Raw genomic sequence first — 21,065 nt, 5'->3', positions numbered from 1 at the left:
GCCCTACAATGTAGGCAAAAGTATAGACACCAACACCAAGGTGAACTTATCTGCTGTCTACATGGGCCAATGCCACTGCCCCATCTTCCCTGCACTCATCTGCTCTGGACTGATTTGGGATCTTGTGACAGGTAGTGATGGCCAGATAAGTTGCCATCTTGGAAAATTAACTGAGCATTCAGAAGTCATGGCAGCTGAATAGCTAGGAAATTGCAGAGAAAGTACATCTGAAAATAACAGACATTAGAGGCAAAGGAATAACAGTTAATTTTTGATAGGTTAGGCACTGCAAACTAGTAAGAGGAAAAAATTGTTGCAACAAAGGATTCACTGCTTGGTATCTGCTGAAGTTTTGTTCCAGGATCCCCTGTAGACACCAAAATTATGCTCAAATCCCAAAATATAATACAATGCTGTAAGAAAATGGTGCTTATTTAAAATGGCAATAAAAATAGTGGTTAGTGGCACTTTACCTTATCTCCCGGTCCATTGAAATGCCACACACACATTTGATTTTTTAAGTAGGTTAATTGTGTCCTTGGACAACTTTTAAGGCTAGATGATTGACATAACTCTAATTGCTGTCCATTGAGGAACACAAAATATTCTTTGTCCAGTGGTGGGTGATGTCTTCTAAATTAGTGGGGGCAAAGAATCCATTCCATGCTAATTTTAACTTTAGAAGATCTATCCAAAGTGCTAAAACCATTTTGGAGACTGGATTCAGGATGGTAGGTAACTAATACTTTTCATTGAGAAGAGTAAAATCATACAAGGCAGCTGGGAAATAAATTGACTACCTAAGTCTAAATACAAATTCCTTCAATTTTGCCTTCAGTCACATTTTTGAGAACTCACTCAAAACAGTCTAAGATCTATAATAAAGGTTCTCAGTAAGTGAGGTTATTTATACCTCTGAAATGTCACATTTAATCTGGAAGTTTTTCCTTCCTTTCCCCAAGCCCGCAAATATCAAAGGAATGTCTTCCTCAGAAATCAACTCCAAGGCATGGGATCAAGAGGCCGTCTAAAAGTTGTTGGGCTGCAGTTCTTATCAGTCATAGCTAGAATCATCATTGATGAAGAGTGATGGGATGTGCAGTCTCATCTGGAAGGTTATGTGTATGACTGCTGATCTAGTCTAACAAGTCAACTGTACTCTCCTCAGCATAATATAAGAAGACTGTAAGCAAAAATAGCTAGCTGTTTTAGATTAACTCCTTTGCACACTGCAGTATTTTTTAGGCATGAAGTAAAATGTCTTTTATGAATGGCTAGAATTTTTCTGAGATTACTATTAAGTCAAATACTTTCCTCATGGGAGAGGGAGAAACCATTCTGATCTTTCAACTGGAGCCCTTTTACACTACACAATTATGGCGGCATGATTACCTTTGCATTGAGGATGATGTGAAGGCACACAACAAAATTAGGATTCTCAGCCAGAGAATTGTAGTGCCTCATTGAGCAGAAGTGCCTCATTGAACAGAAACTGTTGGATGAATTAGAAGGAAGGAATTAGTCTGGAGGAGAAGATGGGGTATGAATATTCCGTTAAGATTTTCATGACCTACCAAAATCTGACTAAAATGAAGACACTCCCTTCCATCAGGATCCAATACATTTCAATAAAAGAGTTACACTAATTCACAAAATAAATCTCATGATTGAGTCCCACCTCATTTCCAAGCAGATCCAGTAGCTAGCTGCTTCTCAACAAATATCTAACTCAAGAACTTATAAGGACAAGTAATTAAATTATATCTTAAAATTTCAGTTATAATAGGGAAAATTCAGCTATTCTCTAGCTCTTTTGGAATTCTTTTTAGACATCACATTTTTTAATTTCTATACAAGACTACACATTAAAAGTCAAATCCATTTGGAGTTCCTCTAATTACAGAAAGCTCTTTGTTTTAGGAGAGTCTTCTCTGGGAAATGAAGATGAAGGCATTGTTTCAACACATTTCCATCACTCCAGAGGGTTGGGAGAATCTTTAGGCTATGATGGAATGTGGGATGGAGAGCCATGAGAAGGGAATCCAGTAAAATTCACCTTCTTTTCTGTTCCACTAAAACAGTGGTTCCCAACATTTTTTTGACCAGGGACCACTTGACCAGGGCTCACTTTGACCAGGGACCACTCTCCAACATTAGTACCAAAAGGGCTACAACTCAGTTTTTGGTTAACTTTAAACTCATCTGGTTATTTGGGGTGCTGATTCAGAAAATTGCATTGTATACACCACATCAGCTCCAGTTTCTGATGCAGAATATATGCTCCACTAGTCACCATCCACTTACCCACAGAAAACCATATTTAATAATTTAGATTTGATGTGGTCTATCCAATGCAGTTTTCTGAATCAGTGCTCCAAATAACCACAGGAACAGGCCTAAAAACGTAGACACCAAGGCACCCTCACTTTTAGGTGCCACATGGAACAGCTCCGCTCAGGGGGAGGGTGGAGGAGGAGAAACAGCAGTCAGGAGGCTTCTTGTTGGCCTTTAGTGGGTAGTAAGCCTCTTCCCTTCCGACATCCCCATTGCCTCAGCACTATAAGAGGGTTTCACGAGACCAGTTGCTCTCATTGCAAGGGTGTAGTAAGGGTGAGGCCGCAGACCATATTTGTTGGCCCCATTTCCCTTACCATGCCCCTGACAGCTAAAGGCCTTTTTAAAAGACAGAATTAAGACATACCTTTGGCACTTAGGTTACTCTTGAAGGACTTTTAATCAGTTGTTTGCTTCTTTTACTAATGTGTTTTAATTGCATTTTAATCCATTGTTCTGCTTTAACTATATTTGTTTTCCTTTGCATTTTATTACTGCTTGCCACCTTGACTGCCAATTTTACTGGCATAAAGCTGGTAGGGACATGTAATGAATCAATCAACAATAAACAGGATTAGATAAGAGAAGAAAGGCTGGTAATTCCCACAAACCAATGTGGCATGCTAATAAGGTGTTTAGAACAGTTCTGGGCACAATACAGTGCCTGGAAGAGAATAATTCCTTCATCACATGCCCAGGCTTCATCTCACCTTGCATGTCTCACACTAATGCTTTCACATTTAGCCACTAATCACAACTGGTACACATAGCTGTCAAGGGACAAAAATGAATGGCAATACCCTGAACAAACACAAGAGTCCGTAGGAGCCTCAGCAGGTACCAATAAATACTAATTTAGTAACAAAAGACACTGCAACCAAGCTGAAGTCTAGCGAAGGGGTTTTCAAACTTTTTCAGCTTGGAGCCTTTTTTGAAGCAAAAGTTTCTCATGGAGCCCAATAAATGTTATTATATTATAGTATATTACATATCATGTGTGTGTATGTGTGTATCTATCTCATGGGCAAACTTTTTGACCAACATAATTTGTTGTGTATTTCAATATTTCATATTTCAAAAGTTCCAAAACTTGTATTATCTCAACTCTGTTCTGGACCTCTGTAGTTCTATGTTGGGGGACATATCAAGCTATAATCTAGCACTATACAGAAAATAATAGTTTACTGAAATCATTTGTATGGCTGGAATTTTTGTTGAAAGAACAGTTGCCTGCTGTTGTCTGGGGAGATGACAAACCATTCATCTGTATTTGGGTTAATATTAGAAGCCTTCCCTTCCTGTCACTAGGTTTATTATTTTTTTAATCCAATGCTCCACCTGAGAGATCTAGCTGGGAAAGTTCATGACTGATGCCAAAATACTATTAATTTCCATTATTACCTGTCATGGATAATCTTGCGTAAGTATGAAATTGTTTTCTTTTTCTCTCTTAGAGCAAGATCCTTAGAATTCACACTATTAACCATCATAGAGAACAGTGGGGGATTTTAAATTGGGGCTATGTGTCAAATAGAAATATTTTACTGGTTCTCTTTAGTAAGCTCTCATAGCACCAGCTACAGCAGTGGTTCCCAACCTTTTTTTTTTTAACTAGGGACCACTTGATCAGGGACCAATTTGACTAGGAACCACTTGACCATGGACCACTTTAGCCAGGAAGCAATCTCCAACATTAGTACCAAAAGGGTTACAAATCCATTTTTGTTCAACTTTAGATTTGGTTTGGTTATTTGGGGTGCTGATTCAGAAAATTGCATTGGATAGACCACATCAGCTCTAGTTTCTGATACAGAACACATGCCATCCAGTAGTCGCCATCTGCTCACCCAGAGAAAACCATATTTAATAATCTAGAACTAATGCGATCTATCCAATGCAATTTTCTGAATCAGCACCCCAAATAACCCCAGGAACAGGCCTGAAAATGAAGTCACCAAGGTGCCCCCACTTCCTGGTGCCACATGGAATGGCTCCGCTCAGGGGGAGGGTGGAGGAGGAGAAGCAGCAGTCAGGAGGCTTGTTGTCAAGCCTTTCGTGGGTAGTCAGCCTCTCCCCATTGCCTCGGGACTATAAGCGGGTTTCACGCGATCTGTTGCTTTAGTTGCAATGGTTTAGTAACGGTGAGGCCATAGACCATGGGATGTGTAATTTGGTGAGGCACCAGCTTACTTTGGTAGAAAAAGCTAGCGACTTTGCAAAACTACAACTCATTATTCCATAGTATTGAACCCTGGCAATTAAAGTGCTGTCAAATTGCATCAATTTTCAATGTAGATGCATTCTTAGAACAGAGATTGGCAAACAAATGCCAAATCTAGTTACATGAGAGATGCCAGGTATGATCATTTCATAGTTTTGCTTTCTGGCTAGATCTCCTCCTTGACTAGAAATAGAAAAAGATAAAACAACACCTCCATCACTGACTTATATGTGCATGCACGCACACACATGTGCAACTTCCCACAAAATATGTCTTGAAATTTAAAGGAAAATGGCTGGAGCTGAAACAACTACTACCATGTTCTAAAATGCTCTATATTTATCCTGGCCAATGTTAAGGGTTTTACTACATGACACTCCATGGATTTTTAGTCCAAGTAATTTCCATTTTATTGTCTATAAGTGAAAAATATGAGAACTGATAAAACTTGAAAAAGTAAAATTGGGAAAGATAAGAATGTGAAAAAATAATTATTTGTATTTGCTTCAGCTAATTCTTGCTTGTGAGACATTCTTATGTAAAATGGCAATCTTCTACTGTAAATCCATGAGCTTAGGGCCCCTTTCTAACAAAAGATCGGAACAAAACAAGTTTATGATTCATGTTCCACTTTTCATTAAATAGAGATTAAATGAATGGACTCCTGCCTAAGAAGGTCTATCTAATATGAAACAGTAAAAGGCAAACCTCTTCAATATTATGCTTTTGTGAGACACCTCTGTCAATGGACTGAGCTACATAATCCTTCACGTAATTACTATATGTATTATGAGTGTTCTGAACTTCATAGAATCAAAATTCTAAAGAAGCTTAGTATATTTATATAATATGTGAACAAGGAATTATATTTCCATGGAAGAAGAACAAGTATGTTTTATAAAAATGCTGTATTCGTGCTATAAAATTTTCACTTTCATCCCTTCTAAGGCAGATTTTTTTTCACATTTGGTTATAAGAAAGTTCCCTATTCTGACTTTTCTGGTTCTTAGATATCACCAGATTTTCTTCTCTAAAAATCAACAAGTATTGGAGTACTGTCAACAAATATTGGAGTACTTGATTTCATTTTACATTAACATTGTACACATATGCACATCTCTGAGTAAATCCTATATTACAGTCATTCTTTATGATTTTGGTCCTATCTATCTATCTATCTATCTATCTATCTATCTATCTATCTATCTATCTATCTATCTATCTAACTAACTAACAATCTCTTCTATAGATAGCAGGAACTGACACATCCTGACATTTATTTGTTACTGCAATTATTTCACAGTTATCCTTTAAATTATTAGTGAAAATAGTGCAATGATCGGAATGCTTGATTTAGGATTTTGGAGTGTCCAGATTCAAATTCCTGCTTGGCAATCTACAAGTCACATTCTTATCCCAGATTATCTGGCAGTGTAGACTCCTATAATCCAATTCAAAGTAGATCCTGAGATATAGGATAGTGTAAAAGGGGCCTCAGTTTCAGAGGAAGGCAAAGGCAAATTTCCTCTGAACAAATCTAGCCAAGAAAATTCCATGAAAATCCACTTATAGCACTTCCAGACAGCCCAGAAATTCATGTCAAAGTGGGTTTTAAAAACCCACTTTGGCGTGGATTTCCATCCTCACTCCCATCAAAAAACCAGGGCTTTCACATGGGGTGGCTAAATGCCTTCTTGATTATTATGATGATGGCATGCAGCCACTCCGAAGCCCCCAAAATTTCCCCTTAAAAAGTAAATAAACTAACCTGGCTGCCATAAGGTTCCTCCGCGTGCCCTCCTGGCACGAGGAAATGGTGCATCAGGAGACTGGGGAGGGGGGGATTTCCTCATGCCAGAATAGTGCAAAGAGAAATGTTACGGCAGCCAGGTAAGTTTTATTTACTTTTTATGTGGAAATTTGGGGTTTTGGGGGAGGGAGTGAGTGCCCTCTCAGTTTTTTGGGCTCCTGGAACTGAAAAACCAAGCTGGTTGCATGGATTGGGCCTGGGAGTTGCATGACATGGTCCCCAGGTCAAATCCACACAAGGACCACACTTGGTAAAACCCAGATCTTACCATAAGATTGGGATTTTACCAGGTGTTTAATAAATTCAGAACAAACAAGGGAACCCCTGGTTTGTTCCAAATTAATTTGGTTTTACCAGAGGCATCATTTGGATGCCTCTGGTAAAACTGAGACAGGTTCCAGTTTTTGGGCCTGTCTGGACGGGCCCCTAGGGTCTTAGAAATGACTTGAAGGCACAACACACCATCACCACAACAGCAATGTATTAGTAGATGGATGTAATCTAGTAATGATCTGAAATGAATTGTAAGTTGAAAATCTTTTGCAGAGGATAAATCACATTACAAAGAAGTGCTTAATTGTGCTTGGCATAGACAAGTGTACATGTTGCCAATCCCTTTGTAACAAAGTGAGAGGTCAAGAAGAAATGGAATGAGAGCTGGTTATATGACCACAAGGCTATTTTTTCTGGCCTAATTATTGAGGAATAGTACTAGCAACACTTGAGTCAACATGTATTAGATAGTTCTTAACCATTTACATCCTTATTGTAGGTATTTAAGAACACTCAGACCCTTAACACACACCAAATGTTGACCTTCAGTGGCTGTTCGTTGTTATTTGCTGACAAGTCAGCTTTGACTAAAGGTGACCCTGTGGACATTGACTTAGATTTATGGCAACCCTACAAATGAGAGATGTCCAAGAGCTCTAATCATCAACAGCTCTACTCAGGTCTTGGAAACTCCCTTTATTCATTAACATGCACTAAAATGAAGACAAAGAGAGAAAGAGAAATGCTGTAGCCTAGGCAATGTGTGTGAGAGCCTTCAGAATGGAGAAGCAGCAAATAAATAATAGTTTAACAAAGAACAATTTGACTGGGAGAGATGAGTTGTCAGATTTCTGCACATGAGTGGGTTTCACGATTCCATCACTGTTGACTGAATTTGATTATGACACATCTCCAGGATGAGTTAATCTTGTTCTGGTTTGGTATTTTGTCACCTTTCTCTTGAACAAAGCACTTTGTATTATTAAACTACAGAATATTATTTCATTTCCAGTTCATTTTTGCAATCACAAAACACAACAACTGGGGTAGTGCCCATACTCATCAGAATTCAATTAGATAAAATTGTCACCCATTATTAATGAGGCCATTGATGTTTCAGTCAACATAATTGTATACCTTTGAAAGCAAAAGAGGCTCTAGCTACTTTGCTAACTGACTAGGACCTAAAAATAAACTTTCTGTTGAATAGCTCAATTAACTGTCCACAAAATGTTGGACCAAGCATGTGAAGATTATATTTTTGTCAGCAGAACATTCAAATAGAAAGTGGAAATGTTGAACATCTATTCCACTCTCCGGAAATGTCATTTTCAAAAAAGTATATCCCCACGCTGGTCTTTTAAAGTACTGTAATCAGTTCCTAGAAAGGGAGAAAAAGAAAAGCTCTTATTTCACTAATGTTGGATGCCTGGGAGGGATGGTTGTCTGGGAAACACATCCTCAATTAACGATGTAATTACCATTGGACTCAGTCTATCAAATGATGTGTGGCATAAGAAAAGAGAACACCATGATTTAATATACTGCAAAAAATCTCGTGGAAAGAATGGTGGTGGTGATGGGGAAAACCTACAAAGCACCTAGTATAATCTGGAATAAGATCTGAAGTATCTTTCACTGATAGACATGAAATTAAAAGATTTCATGGTTTCTAAGTTTATATTTGCACAACAAATGTTCCTGAGCTAAATAGTGGCTTTGTTCTCACCAAACTCACTCTCAAGTTGAAGTTTTTGTCCATGTTTTAGTATCATGGAGACAAGAGTATATGGTATTCCAAGTACACAGAGTATTTTGCCTAATTAATAAGCCTGTGTAATGAAATGTGTTTGCATTTTAGTATTTTTGTTTTTTTTAATTCTGTAGTGAGCATTTTAGCACACCACTTGTGTGATAACTTAAAAATTTATAGAGAATGCTAAGCGAAATGAGATTATTAAGGAGAGTGAGTAATGTGTTTTCTATTGCTTAGGAGTTTCTAAACTTGATGAGTGCATTTTTTAGGGTTATTTTTTTTCTCAAATTTCTGGACTTATACATGAGTATATAGGATAAATTTTACTCTTGCTGATCCTACTGTAGCGGTGTGGCTGCCTACAAGAGGCAAAGTAAACAGTTATCCATATTGTCGAAAGCTGTATCAGTTATTATCAGAGTCCCTTACTGAGCATGTGTTGAACAGCAAAACAGAGAGAATGGGAAAAGTAATTCAACTGAAATATAGTTTAAATTATTTGTCATGTTCATGGTTTGAAAATGATTTTGTGACAGAAATTGCCACAGGTTCACATGAGATCCTGATAAGCTTCTGCTTGATGCTCTTGGGAGGAAGGTAAAATATTTGATGGTTTCAAGGCATCAGAAGCCATTAAAGAATCCAGAAAATTATAAAAAGTTCATTATGGCCAACTCTTAAAAGCTTGTTGGGACAGGAAATTAGGCAAGCAAGGATGAAGCCACTCTAGTCTCCTTTGAGAGAGAGTTCAAAGACTAGGAGAAACCACTACGAGGGGTCTTCCGCTTGTGTCTGCTGAATGTGCCTGGGAAAGTGATGGGATTGTGGTAATAGCTTGAAGGAAAACAAGGTCTCACAGCACAATATGACCAAAGGAGCACTTCATTTTAGAATTGTACACTGTCCTATATCCCAGTATCTGATTCCAGATCATCTGCTTTGAACTGGATTATATGAGTCTCCACTGCCAGATAATCTGGGACAAGCAAATAATCTAGGATCAGATCCTGGGATATAGGGAAGTGTATAGACGTACCCTTCGAAGCTGTTCCATGGTACACTTAACCTAACACTGTCAAGTATTGAAATCCACTAGTAGACTATGCCTGACAGGTGGCTACCCAACCTCTGTTTCAAAAGCTCTAATGAAAGAGATCTTACCGCTGTCAAGCAACTCTTCCCACCAGGACATTCCTTGTAATACTTAGTTGCAACAAGATTAGAATGTAGGTGGGATTTAGAGAAACAAAATGAAATAATCATGGAGAGTTTCCCACACCTTGGCCTGGGCTTCCCGTGGCATCCTTGATCATCTGGTTAGCATCCCTTCATCCTCAAGGACAGAGGGAAACCCAAGAATTTGTTGCTTTCAGTTCACAACATCCACCAGACACTTGGGAGGACCTCAAGTCAGTCCCATAGCCAAGGTCTTTGGAACTTGCAGAAACCAGCAGTATCTGTATGTCACAAATAGATCTTAAAACATTTTGTTCTGTTCAGCCAATGTTACTAGTAAAACATTTAATCATAGCAAACCTGGCCAAACATATAAAGTCCCATCCGTTATTCATTAAGTGTGGAGCGACTGCAGACACCAGTTATTTGTTGTCTACAGATACAAGCCGGTATATGTGTGTGCGTGTTGAGTCCAGATAATAAAAGGAAACCATGGATAGAAAAAAGCCCTATGCTATCTCTTCTCCAAATTGTATTTTGCAATTTAAAAAGGGTTTCTAGTCATTTTTGGTGTGAACTTTGGGAAGACTACTCCATTCACTATGTGTATACGTGTGTGTAGTCACATTTGGTAATTTGCCATCTCAAACAGAATGGGAAGAGGCCTGCCAATAACAGAGAACAATAGTGGTTTAAATAAAAATGAAATACTTTTCCTGCCAGTCATATTACACACTGAAAGTGCTTACCTCAATTTAGGTTTTGTTTTGGGATCTTTTTGGGATAATTTGTTGTTATGGAACTTTTTCCATTCTAAAAGTAGTTTGTCATTTGATTGTTCAGACAACCAACCCCAAAATTTTAATTCCTCTGTTCTGATTTTGCAGTTTGCAGGAAAGTAGATATGAAGACATCACAGCATTGCCTGCCCATAACAATGCCACCTCATATCCCAAATTGCTACACCCACTCATCCTGTTTATTCTACTGAAGATTTATTATGTATAGAAAAATGTGCAAGAGGGAGAAAAGGTTAATATGGTAATACACACGGCTCTTGTGGTTTTTTAGTCAGCAGCAGCTGGTGGTGTACAAAGCAACAAGAAGGGCAACCTGCATTGGATTACAATCCAAATGTTAAAAGTGTGATTCAAAGTACTAAATCTATCAACATCTTGGGTAATTCCTTTAACATTCAGATTAAAATCTGGAGCAGCTACCGGCCACTGAATTTAATTGGGGGTCAAAATGTAAATCTTTGCAAATGTGAATACATCGTGAAAATGTTAAGAGTGGTATGTACAGTAAAAAGTCATTGTGTGAGTATAAAAAAGACTTATATGCATCAATTTTTTAGCTTACGAAGTTTTTTGTGCCTCGTTATTACAGAGCCCAGTTATGCACAAAATGTTTCCTTTTGCTCTAAATACACCCTGCTTTAAATGGTACTCCTTCTTAGTGGACAGTTTTCAATGTTTTTGTCCTCTGAACCTGAATCAGATTAATAAAAAACTGAGAAAAAACTTGAACTTGAAATGTGTTTCTATACTTTACTTCAAATTAGATTTCTACATCTGGCTTTCACCAATAGTGATATACTGAACACCATTCAAACTCATACCATTCAAACCATTCTTTTGGTATTCACTTGGCAAACTGATATAGTGCCTGTGGGATTGCTGGCAATTGCCTTAAAATCAGCTCGTTGCAAGACTTCACTGCTTTTGGAAGAAATTGTATTTAGGAGTCAATAGGCAGATACAAAATGCAAAACCTAGTATGCTAGGTCAGCTATACTACATTAATTTTGTAGCTATGTATGTAACTATGTAAGTAACATGGTTTTAAAAATGTAAGAAACTACTGGGATAATTATCCAGAGGAATTAATGACTATCAACATGCCAATGACACCCACATATAATTTTCCATGCTTTCAAAAATAGTATCAGATAAAGATGGAGTGCCTTAATATGTTTCAGAAGGACGTTATGGGCTAGGTGGAAAAAAAAACAAAAAAATTGAAAAATGGAATTGAATCCAGACAAGAAAGAGTCGCTTACTGTTAAGGGCTCCTGGGTGGGGTGACACTCTCCTGAGTCTTCCCAATTTAGGACTGTTTCTAGATCTGTTGCTCCAAGTGACAGCCCAGACAGATATATATAACAACCAGGAGCAGGCCAAGATGCCAGCTGCTCACCTTCCTAGAGCTGGAGGAGCTCAAGATGTTAGTGCATATCTGAAAGCTTCAATTAGTATAAAACATGGCAGCCAGATTGGTTGCTGGTGCATTTAGGAGTGATCATATTACATCTATATTAAAATAAAAAAATAACTCCACTGGTTGCCAATTAGTTTCTGGGCATGGTAAAAAATGTTGGTTGTCACTTTTAAGGCTATTCATGTTTTGGATCCAATTTCCTCACGGAATCCCCTTTCTCCCATATAAACCACATCGAGCACTCGGGTCTTCCTGGGGATATTTATTTCAGTTAGCCAGTACTAGGCCAGCAATTATTATTCAAAGGACTTTTTCTTTGGCTGCTTCCAAATTGTGGAATGACCTCTGGAAGAGCTTCAAAACCTGTATACATTGTCTGCATTTAAAAGAGCACTTAAGACCAATCTTTTCCAACAGACCTATCCAGAGATTTTAAAATTATGAATCTATAAATTATGAATTGTTTTTTTATATATGCTTGTTCTACCCCCAAGCTATCTTAACTACTTGGAAGGTCAACTGGCTGCACAGGGAACTGATTGGAGACTATCTAATTGAATCAAACAAGAATTTATTAACGAACAAGATTATTAGACTTTCTCTCCTCCTGAGTCTCACTACAAAGTCTTTATGAGAAGGGATAAAGTCTTTGAGAGATAGACACAGTTCTAGCCAAACTGAGGCTCTTGAACCTTTATTTCTTCTTATTGTCTCTTTCTTGTATGATGTTCAATTGTCTCTAAAATGGTCTCAATATTTAACTCTGACTGGACTTTAATACAGCTCCAACTGGACATGCTATTTTGTAAACCTTCTGGCTTTCCTCTCTCTTTACCTTTCAATCACAAAAAGGCTGACTCTTTCAAGAACCAGAAGTGCCTTGCCTGTGGCTCCACCCCTGAGGGGATTCTTAAAGGGGCAGGGTGATAGAGACTTCAAATGCAAAGAGGCTGTCTACACTGAACCCTCACAAACTGTAAATAAAATATTAATCCCTCTAACTAAAAAGGGCTTAACTAGGGGCAAACAGTGAGGGTCTTCATGGGGCATGACACTGCTCTGTTAAATATTTATGTATTTTTAATTCATGGTTATGTTTTTAACTGTGTTTTGTTGCTGTATTTTAAGCTGCTGTTCCCTGTAGCAGACTCATGTTATCATCTTTCTCCATCATGGTAGTCAGAAGTAGGATTCCTCCTTGCACTGGAGAAAGCTGATAGAAGTTGGTGTCTGCTGTATGCTAATTGAGAGGAGAACAGATCCCCTGGTCACTTACAGTGACTGCTATCCAGTAAGGCAGTCGGCAGTCCATCGCCCTGATCAGATGCGCCGTTCCGCAGTCTTCGAGGTTTGAGTGTGTCTTCCTGAAGGTGGGAGCCCGAGACAGCTTGGGGATTCTGCTGGTGTACCGTCCACCCCGCGACCCAGCAGTCTCTCTGTCCGAGCTAGCAGAAGTGGCCTCCAATTCGGCCCTGGTCTCCCAACAACTCATAGTTTTGGGGGACTTTAATATTCATGCCGAGACCTCTTTGACAGGTGCAGCTCAGGATTTCATGGTTGCCATGACGACCATGGGGCTGACTCAAGTTATATCTGGGCCCACACATCAGGCGGGACACACGCTGGACCTCGTCTTCATTGTGGACGGTGGGACAGTCAGAGTGGAAGAGCAAAATATTCTTCCATTGTCATGGTCTGACCATCATCTGATCTGTTTGAGTTTCGCCGTGTCTTCTAACCTCCGCAGGGGTGGTGGACCCATTAAGATGGTCCGCCCCAGGAGGCTGATGGATCCGGATGGACTCCTGAGGTCTCTTGGGGATCTTCCTGTTCTGGAGACTGGCGATCCTGTCGATGTCCTGGCTGATCGCTATAATAGTGAGCTGACAAGGGCACTTGACACGATCGCTCCCGAACGTCCTCTTTCGCTGCGTAGAGTCATGTCGACTCCTTGGTTCACTGAGGAGCTGGCTGTGATGAAGCGTGCGAGGAGGGGACTAGAGTGCATCTGGAGGAAATCTCGGGATGTGTCTGACCAAACACGGGCTAAAGCCGCTATTAAGGCTTACTCCGTGGCTCTGCGAGCAGCCAGGAAAGCTTTCACGACTGCCCGCATAGCGTCTGCGGCCAACAGGCCATCGGAGTTGTTCCGAGTTGTTGGGGAGCTCCTGCGGCCTCCTGAGACCCAGGGGCTTCCTGATGACTTGGCAACTAGGTGCAGCGATTTTGCGCACCACTTTGCAGGCAAAGTTGCTCAGATACGCCATGAGTTGGACTCCAGCTTAATTGTAGTCCCAGCGGAGGTAACCGAGGCACCTGTCTGTCCGATTTTGTGGGATTCTTTCCGGCTTGTTCTTCCGGATGACGTGGAGGGGATTCTTGGGTCTGTGAGGGCGACCACTTGTGCTCTGGATCCTTGTCCCTCTTGGCTGGTTAAGCAGGCCAAAGAGGGGTTGTTGGATTGGTTTGTGGCTATAATAAATGCCTCCCTGGGTCAGGGGTCATTTCCATCTTGTTTTAAGCAAGCGGTGGTAAAACCGTTACTAAAAAAGACCTCGCTAGACCCATCTGTATGTAACAACTACAGACCAATTTCCAACCTCCCGTTTTTGGGCAAGGTTCTGGAGCGGGTGGTGGCCACGCAGCTCCAGGAGTTCCTCGATGACACTGATTTTCTGGACCGCTCGCAGTCTGGCTTCAGGCCTGGGTACAGCACTGAGACGGCTTTGGTCGCCTTGGTGGATGACCTCCGCAGGGAACTGGACAGGGGGAGTGTGACCCTGCTGGTTCTCCTGGACATCTCTGCGGCTTTCGATACCATCGACCATGGTATCCTTCTGGGGAGGCTCTCCGGGATGGGACTCGGTGGCACTGTTTTGCAGTGGCTCCAGTCCTTCCTGGAGGGCCGTTCCCAGATGGTGAAGCTGGGGGATACCTGCTCGGACCCCTGGCCTTTGACCTGTGGGGTCCCGCAAGGGTCTATTTTATCCCCCATGCTTTTTAACATCTACATGAAACCGCTGGGAGAGGTCATCCGGAGTTTTGGAGGGTGTTGCCATCTCTACGCAGATGACACACAAATCCACTACTCGTTCCCACCTGACTCCAAGGAAGCTCCTTGGGTGCTGAACCAGTGCCTGGCCGCTGTGGCGGACTGGATGAGGAGGAACAAACTGAGGATCAATCCTGACAAGACAGAGGCCCTCCTGGTCAGTCGCTCGTCGGATCGGGGTATTGGGTGGCAACCTGTGCTGGACGGGGTTGCACTCCCCCTGAAATCACAGGTCCGCAGTTTGGGGGTCCTCCTGGACTCAGCGCTGACGCTTGAAGCGCAGGTGTCGGCGGTGGCCGGGAGGGCTTTTGCACAACTCAAACTTGTGCGCCAACTGCGACCATACCTCGTGAAGTCTGACTTGACCACGGTGGTGCATGCATTAGTTACCTCTAGACTGGACTACTGTAATGCGCTCTACGTGGGGCTTCCCTTGAAGACGGCCCGGAAGTTACAGCTGGTCCAACGTTCGGCCGCCAGACTAATAACGGGGGCGAGTTACAGGGAGAGATCTACTCCCCTGTTTAAGGAGCTCCACTGGCTGCCGTTCATCTTCCGGTCCCAATTCAAGGTGCAGACCATCATTTATAAAGCCCTAAACGGTTTGGGACCCGCCTACCTTCGTGACCGTATCTCCTATCATAAACCTGCCCGACCTCTCCGATCATCGGGGGAGGCCCTCCTGTCGCCACTACCTATATCTCAGGCTCGCCTTGTAGGAACAAGGGAGAGGGCCTTCTCTGCGGTGGCCCCTCGCTTGTGGAACTCGCTGCCCATTGAAATCAGGCAAGCCCCCACCCTGTTAGCCTTCAGGAAAGATTTAAAAACATGGCTCTTCCGGTGTGCTTTCGGAGAGTAAATGTTCTATGCTACTCCCCCCCGATATTTATCCTCTAGACTGGTTCACTATCTGATGTCCCGTCCCTCGAGGTTTTATTCTGATCCCTTTCTCACCCAGAGTTTTAATTTTTAATCTAGTTTCTAAATGTAGTATTCATGCGGCCCGCTCGTGTTATATTGCTGTTTTGATCTTATGTTGTACTGTTTTATTTTATGTAATGTATTATTTAATTGTATTATGTTATGGTCTATTGTATTGTCTTGGGCATGGCCCCATGTAAGCCGCCCCGAGTCCCCGTTGGGGAGATGGTGGCGGGGTATAAATAAAGTTTTATTATTATTATTATTATTATAAGGCAGAATTGGGGGGCTTTAACAATCTGTATGTATTCCTTTTTATAGGTGAATATATAAAGAGTATGAATATCAATATCAATCAGTTATGAATAGGAAATTCTGGGTTACACAATTGCAATTGTGATTGTGAACTTCAACCAATGTCCAGTGATTAAGCTTCTTAAATGTCACGAGGGCCCTAAAGCACAAAATGAGCTCAGGCTTGCCAGGGACATTAAAAACAACAAAAAAGGCTTTTTTGCTTACGTTGGTAGAAAAAGGAAGAACAAGGAGGTAATAGGGCCTCTGCGAGGAGAAGATGGGGTGATGGTGACAAGGGACAGGGAAAAGGCAGAACTACTTAATGCCTTCTTTGCCTCGGTCTTCTCACAAAAAAAGCCATCTTTAACCTCAGCAACATGGAATGGACGAAGGATTAGGGGAAATCCAACCCCAAATAGGGAAACAAGTTGTCCAGGAACACCTGGCTGCGCTAAACGAATTCAAGTCCCCAGGGCCAGATCAGCTACATCCAAGAGTATTGACATCTCACTTGCATAGTAACTGAACACTCGTCATTAATTTCTCTCACAGGTGATCTAACACTCAATTCTAACATTCCGCTGTTCATACTGGAATGTTCCTTTAAACCAAGGAATGTGGAAAGGATGCTGACATGTTCATTGGTGAGCCAATTGCAAAGCATGTATGCAATAAAGCAAGATGCATTTGTCTCAGTCTTTGACAAGGATAAACTGCAGCTATTCCTCTCAGGGAAGCAAAAAAAAAAAAATACTACTTCAGTGGCATAGCTATGAATTTGATTTATCCTCGCGCAGTCCACAGCAACAACAATAACATGCATTTTTTCCACATATTTGAATTGTTTTCAGAGGCGGAGATCCTACATTAGTGTTATAAGGTTATCAAAATAACAGTAATGAATAGTCATCACTCAGACATAACTCCATTTATATGTTTACATTCTACCCAAATACCAAATGAAACTGATTTTTGCTATCATATTTATTTATTTACTCGATTTCTATCACATAGCATGGCGTGGACTGGTCCATGAGGTCACGAAGAGTCAAAAACGACTGAACGAGAGAGACGGCGACGACGATCACTCTTCTCACCCCAAAGGACTCAGAGCGGCTTACAGATTACACCTTAGCCATGAATTTTGCTGTAAAATCAACGTATTGTCCTTAGTCATAAGTTACATGATTCACACATTTCTGTATTTATGAAAGTTTTCTGGTCTCATAATCAGTGTGTACTCATCTATAGGAATTAGATCAAAAACTAGGTAGAATTTGATAACTTGGGGCCCTTCACCAAAATGAACCTGCACCTAAATGGGTTAAAGTCACCCGCTTCAGTGCAGCTTCTAGTCCCCAGCCCCTCCCACAACCCTGGGATTTCCCTCCTGGGGTGGCTACATGCTATTCCGATTGAACTGAGGATAGCATGAAGCCACTCCGAAGCCCCTGATTCACCCCCTTAAAACTTACTTAAAAATCCTTGGCTGTTATAGAGCCTCTCTTTGTGTTGTCATAAAGGGGGAGAAATGACACCTAAGGAGATGGTAGGGGTGAGAAGGAAAATCTCTCATGTGTCATTTTCTCCCCTCAGGATGATGCAAAGAGATGCTTCATGGTGGCCAGGAACCATTTTCAGTAAGTTTTAGGGCTACATTTGGGGCTTGAGGGAGGGAGTGGGCATCATCCTGCTCCTCTGGGCTTTTCAAAGCCAGAAGAAGTGAAATGGCTGTAGGGACTCACCTCCAGGACTGCAGAAGTAGCCCTGGGAGTCAGTCCCCACAGGCCCAATACCTCATCAACCTGGGCCTTTCAGTAAGGCAAAATGGAAAAAAGGAAAAGTTGCTTTAGGTAATAGGCATGTCCAATCGATGAAAAAAAGTTTCAATTCTCATTTCTAAAGTAGGGGGCACTGGCGCTTTGATATAGAAAGTATTTCCGATTTTTTCACCCAAAAATTTCGGATATTTCCGAAAATTCATAATTATTCTAAATGTTTCTAAAATGGCGGATGCGCATGCATAATTGCAAAAAAAAAAAAAAAAAAAAAGGGAACCGGGGGGGGGGGGGACTTTTACAGGGCTCTCCCACCCTCATTTCTTGAGCTATCCTCATCAAATTTGCAATGCCCTTGCAAGTTGTGCAAATATACTTTGAAAACTAGAAATTCCCTTGCTAAGAGAAAGAACTAGCAACAAAACCCTAACCCTTTTGCCAAACCCCTCTATGGGAACAGCCAGACCGGGCCCCTTCACCCTCTCTCCCCCTCAAGACACGAGGCTTGTTTGCTCTCCATTTGCAGACCACCACCCTCTCCGTGCAAAGCCCAGCCCAGAATGGCTCACCTGGGCTACACACCGGACTTATATGGTAATCTTCCATGTGGACGCAAAGGACATTAGCCCCCACCTTTGCATCCATCGTGGAAGCTTCTGATTGGCCGGGGAGCGGCAGCCATGTTAGGCTGCACTAAGCTCCCATTCAAGGTAGGTTGCAGAAACAAATATTTTCATATATTAAATTTTTTTTTTTTTGGGGGGGGGGGAATTAACAAAACATTAAGAGACAATTAGAGAATGGGCCAACAATGGTTCGAATTACATTGCTAGTTGCGCTGTGAGACAATGTCTCGGAATGCATATCAAAAAGCGAGAACAATCCGAAATAATTCCGATAAATGATTCAAAACGATTTTTTGGACATGTCTATTAGGTAGTGTATCTTGATGCTCTGCTGTCTTATTTCTTCTTATAAAAATAAATAGAAAAGAACTATGTAGTACTCTATTTGTAAGTTGAGTCAAAATAATACAAACCCTACTGAAAATAGACATGTATAATACACCCCAATAATATCTTATATAGTATACAAATATCAAGATTCACAACAAATGAAACTTACAAGATAGCAGAGCATCAAGATACATTACCTAAAGCAAACAGAGGAAACTCCAGGATTACCTGAAGAAGGTCTACCTGAAGGAGGTCACCGAAACTGGATGCATACCCGGGAGACCAGTCGTATAAATAGGATTTGATTGACCACATTATCTCCGGGATCCATATACTGTATAAACTCTGGAATCCACCAATATACTCCTTTAACCAGGGAGTTATCCTTCTTTGTTACCATTGAAATGGAACTTTGATTTACTTTGAATGACTGATCTTGAAGAGTGTTACAAACCTTGAGAATATTATCAAGACTTTAATAAGACTACTTTATGTACCAATAGTTATATTTGTTGAAATTGGATATTGGATTATACAGTAGAGTCTCACTTATCCAACACTCACTTATCCAACGTTCTGGATTATCCAACGAATTTTTGTAGTCAATGTTTTCAATATATCGTAATATTTTGGTGCTAAATTCATAAATACAGTAATTACTACATAGCATTACTGCGTACTGAACTACTTTTTCTGCCAAATTTGTTGTCTAACATGATGTTTTGTTGCTTCATTTGTAAAATCATAACCTAATTTGATGTTTAATAGGCTTTTCCTTAATGCCTCCTTATTATCCAACATATTCGCTTATCCAACATTCTGCCAGCCCATTTATGTTGGATAAGTGAGACTCGACTGTATGTGGTTTGCTATATTGATATTGATACTATTCATTGTGTAAACCACAGGAACGGAGTTACAGTCAATCATAATATATAAATGACTATATCACTATAGAAGTATAGAACCATAACATAACTTACTTTATATTATATACCATACTTTTCCTTTTTTCCATTTTGCTGTATATAATAGACATCTGTGCATATAGCAGCCTTTCAGTAAGGCCCAGATCTAATGAGGTATTTAATTAATATGAAATAAACCAGGGAAACCTTGGTTTGCTCCGCATTAATTCACTTTTACTTGAGGCGTCGTTTTGACCCTGCCAGTGAAAACGAGACAAGTCCCGCATTTTGGACCTGTCTGGATGGGCCCTTCATGAAAAGGGACATATTTTTATGAACCATTTTAAAGTTTGGAAACTTTTATATCATGTGCTATGTTAAATGCCAGACTGTATATACAAACAAAGGTACCATGTCATACGCCTTTCTGTGTAAAAATAATCATCATGAAGTAGCATGCATGTGGAAATTTTCCTTATGCATGTGTATTTTCATTCTTGGGCACTGTGAGTTATTATTCCTTTTCTCTTCCTGTAGCCTCCAAAATCTTTCCTTCTAACTGACTGAACAACCTCTGAAGGCCACCACATGGGAAACAGAGAGGATTACAGATATGCCTGGCTATGTCCCCATTGCCAGGGGGAAATGATGACATCACTGCCGATATCAGCCAAGGTCCTCCAGAGGGTGTTGCTATAATCATTTCACATCTGGCTATGGGGATGTAGCCAGATTCTTTTGTGATTCTTCCAACTTCCCATGAAGCATGGGCTGACCATGTGAGTGCTTCAGAAATTGTTCAGTAATTCAGAGGAATATGGCTCAGCCTATCATAGGTCTGCATGTGGACTTACTACTCTGTGGTGAGCCATACAGAATAGCCACCAGAGATTGGAAATTGTGTGCCAGTCATATGCTGCTGTCTCTAAAAATTGATCATCGTGTCTTACTTCAAAAGTGGAGTAAATTCAGTGTTCTTCTTATAAAGTACGCCATTGTTGTAAGAAACTGGGCTATGCTCTCATGCTATGTTACAGATCAAGGTCGTAGCAGGGAAGAATGAATTATAGCTGAACATAAAAGTTGCTCCCAAGATTAGGTCAAGGAAGATTATGTATATATATGTGTGTGTGTGCGCGCGCGTGTAATTGGAGCCCTCAGTGGCACAGTGGGTTAAACCGCTGAGCTGCTGAATTTGCTGACTGAAAGAATCTGGGGAGAGTGCTGAGCTCCCAATGTTAGACCCAGCTTCTGCCAACCTAGCAGGAGTATATGTGGGATGGGCAAAATGCAGGAAATATCCACCAATAAGTTTCTTGCAATTCTTATGTAATAATCTTTCATCCCCAAATTTCTAGCATTG

The 21,065-nt window shown here is 40.7% G+C and overlaps 1 protein-coding gene and 1 long non-coding RNA gene across 5 annotated transcripts in view; one reads left to right on the top strand and one right to left on the bottom strand.

Annotated features, from left to right (window-relative positions):
- Nucleotides 1-11,099, top strand: part of LOC134298194 (uncharacterized) — a 35,778-nt gene extending 24,679 nt beyond the window's left edge. For both annotated transcript variants that reach the window (XR_010005139.1, XR_010005138.1), the window contains exon 3: nt 10,458-11,099. This is a non-coding gene — a long non-coding RNA (uncharacterized LOC134298194). The remainder of the gene's footprint in view (nt 1-10,457) is intronic.
- The window catches only part of fbxl7 (F-box and leucine rich repeat protein 7), a 206,541-nt gene that overhangs the window by 33,487 nt on the left and 151,989 nt on the right, over nt 1-21,065 (bottom strand). The window lies entirely within an intron of this gene.

The sequence above is a fragment of the Anolis carolinensis genome, chromosome 4, assembly GCF_035594765.1.
Source record: "Anolis carolinensis isolate JA03-04 chromosome 4, rAnoCar3.1.pri, whole genome shotgun sequence".
Taxonomy (NCBI): Eukaryota; Metazoa; Chordata; class Lepidosauria; order Squamata; family Dactyloidae; genus Anolis; species Anolis carolinensis.
Note: the sequence above shows the minus strand (reverse complement) of the source record. Positions and strands in the feature narration are given on the sequence as shown.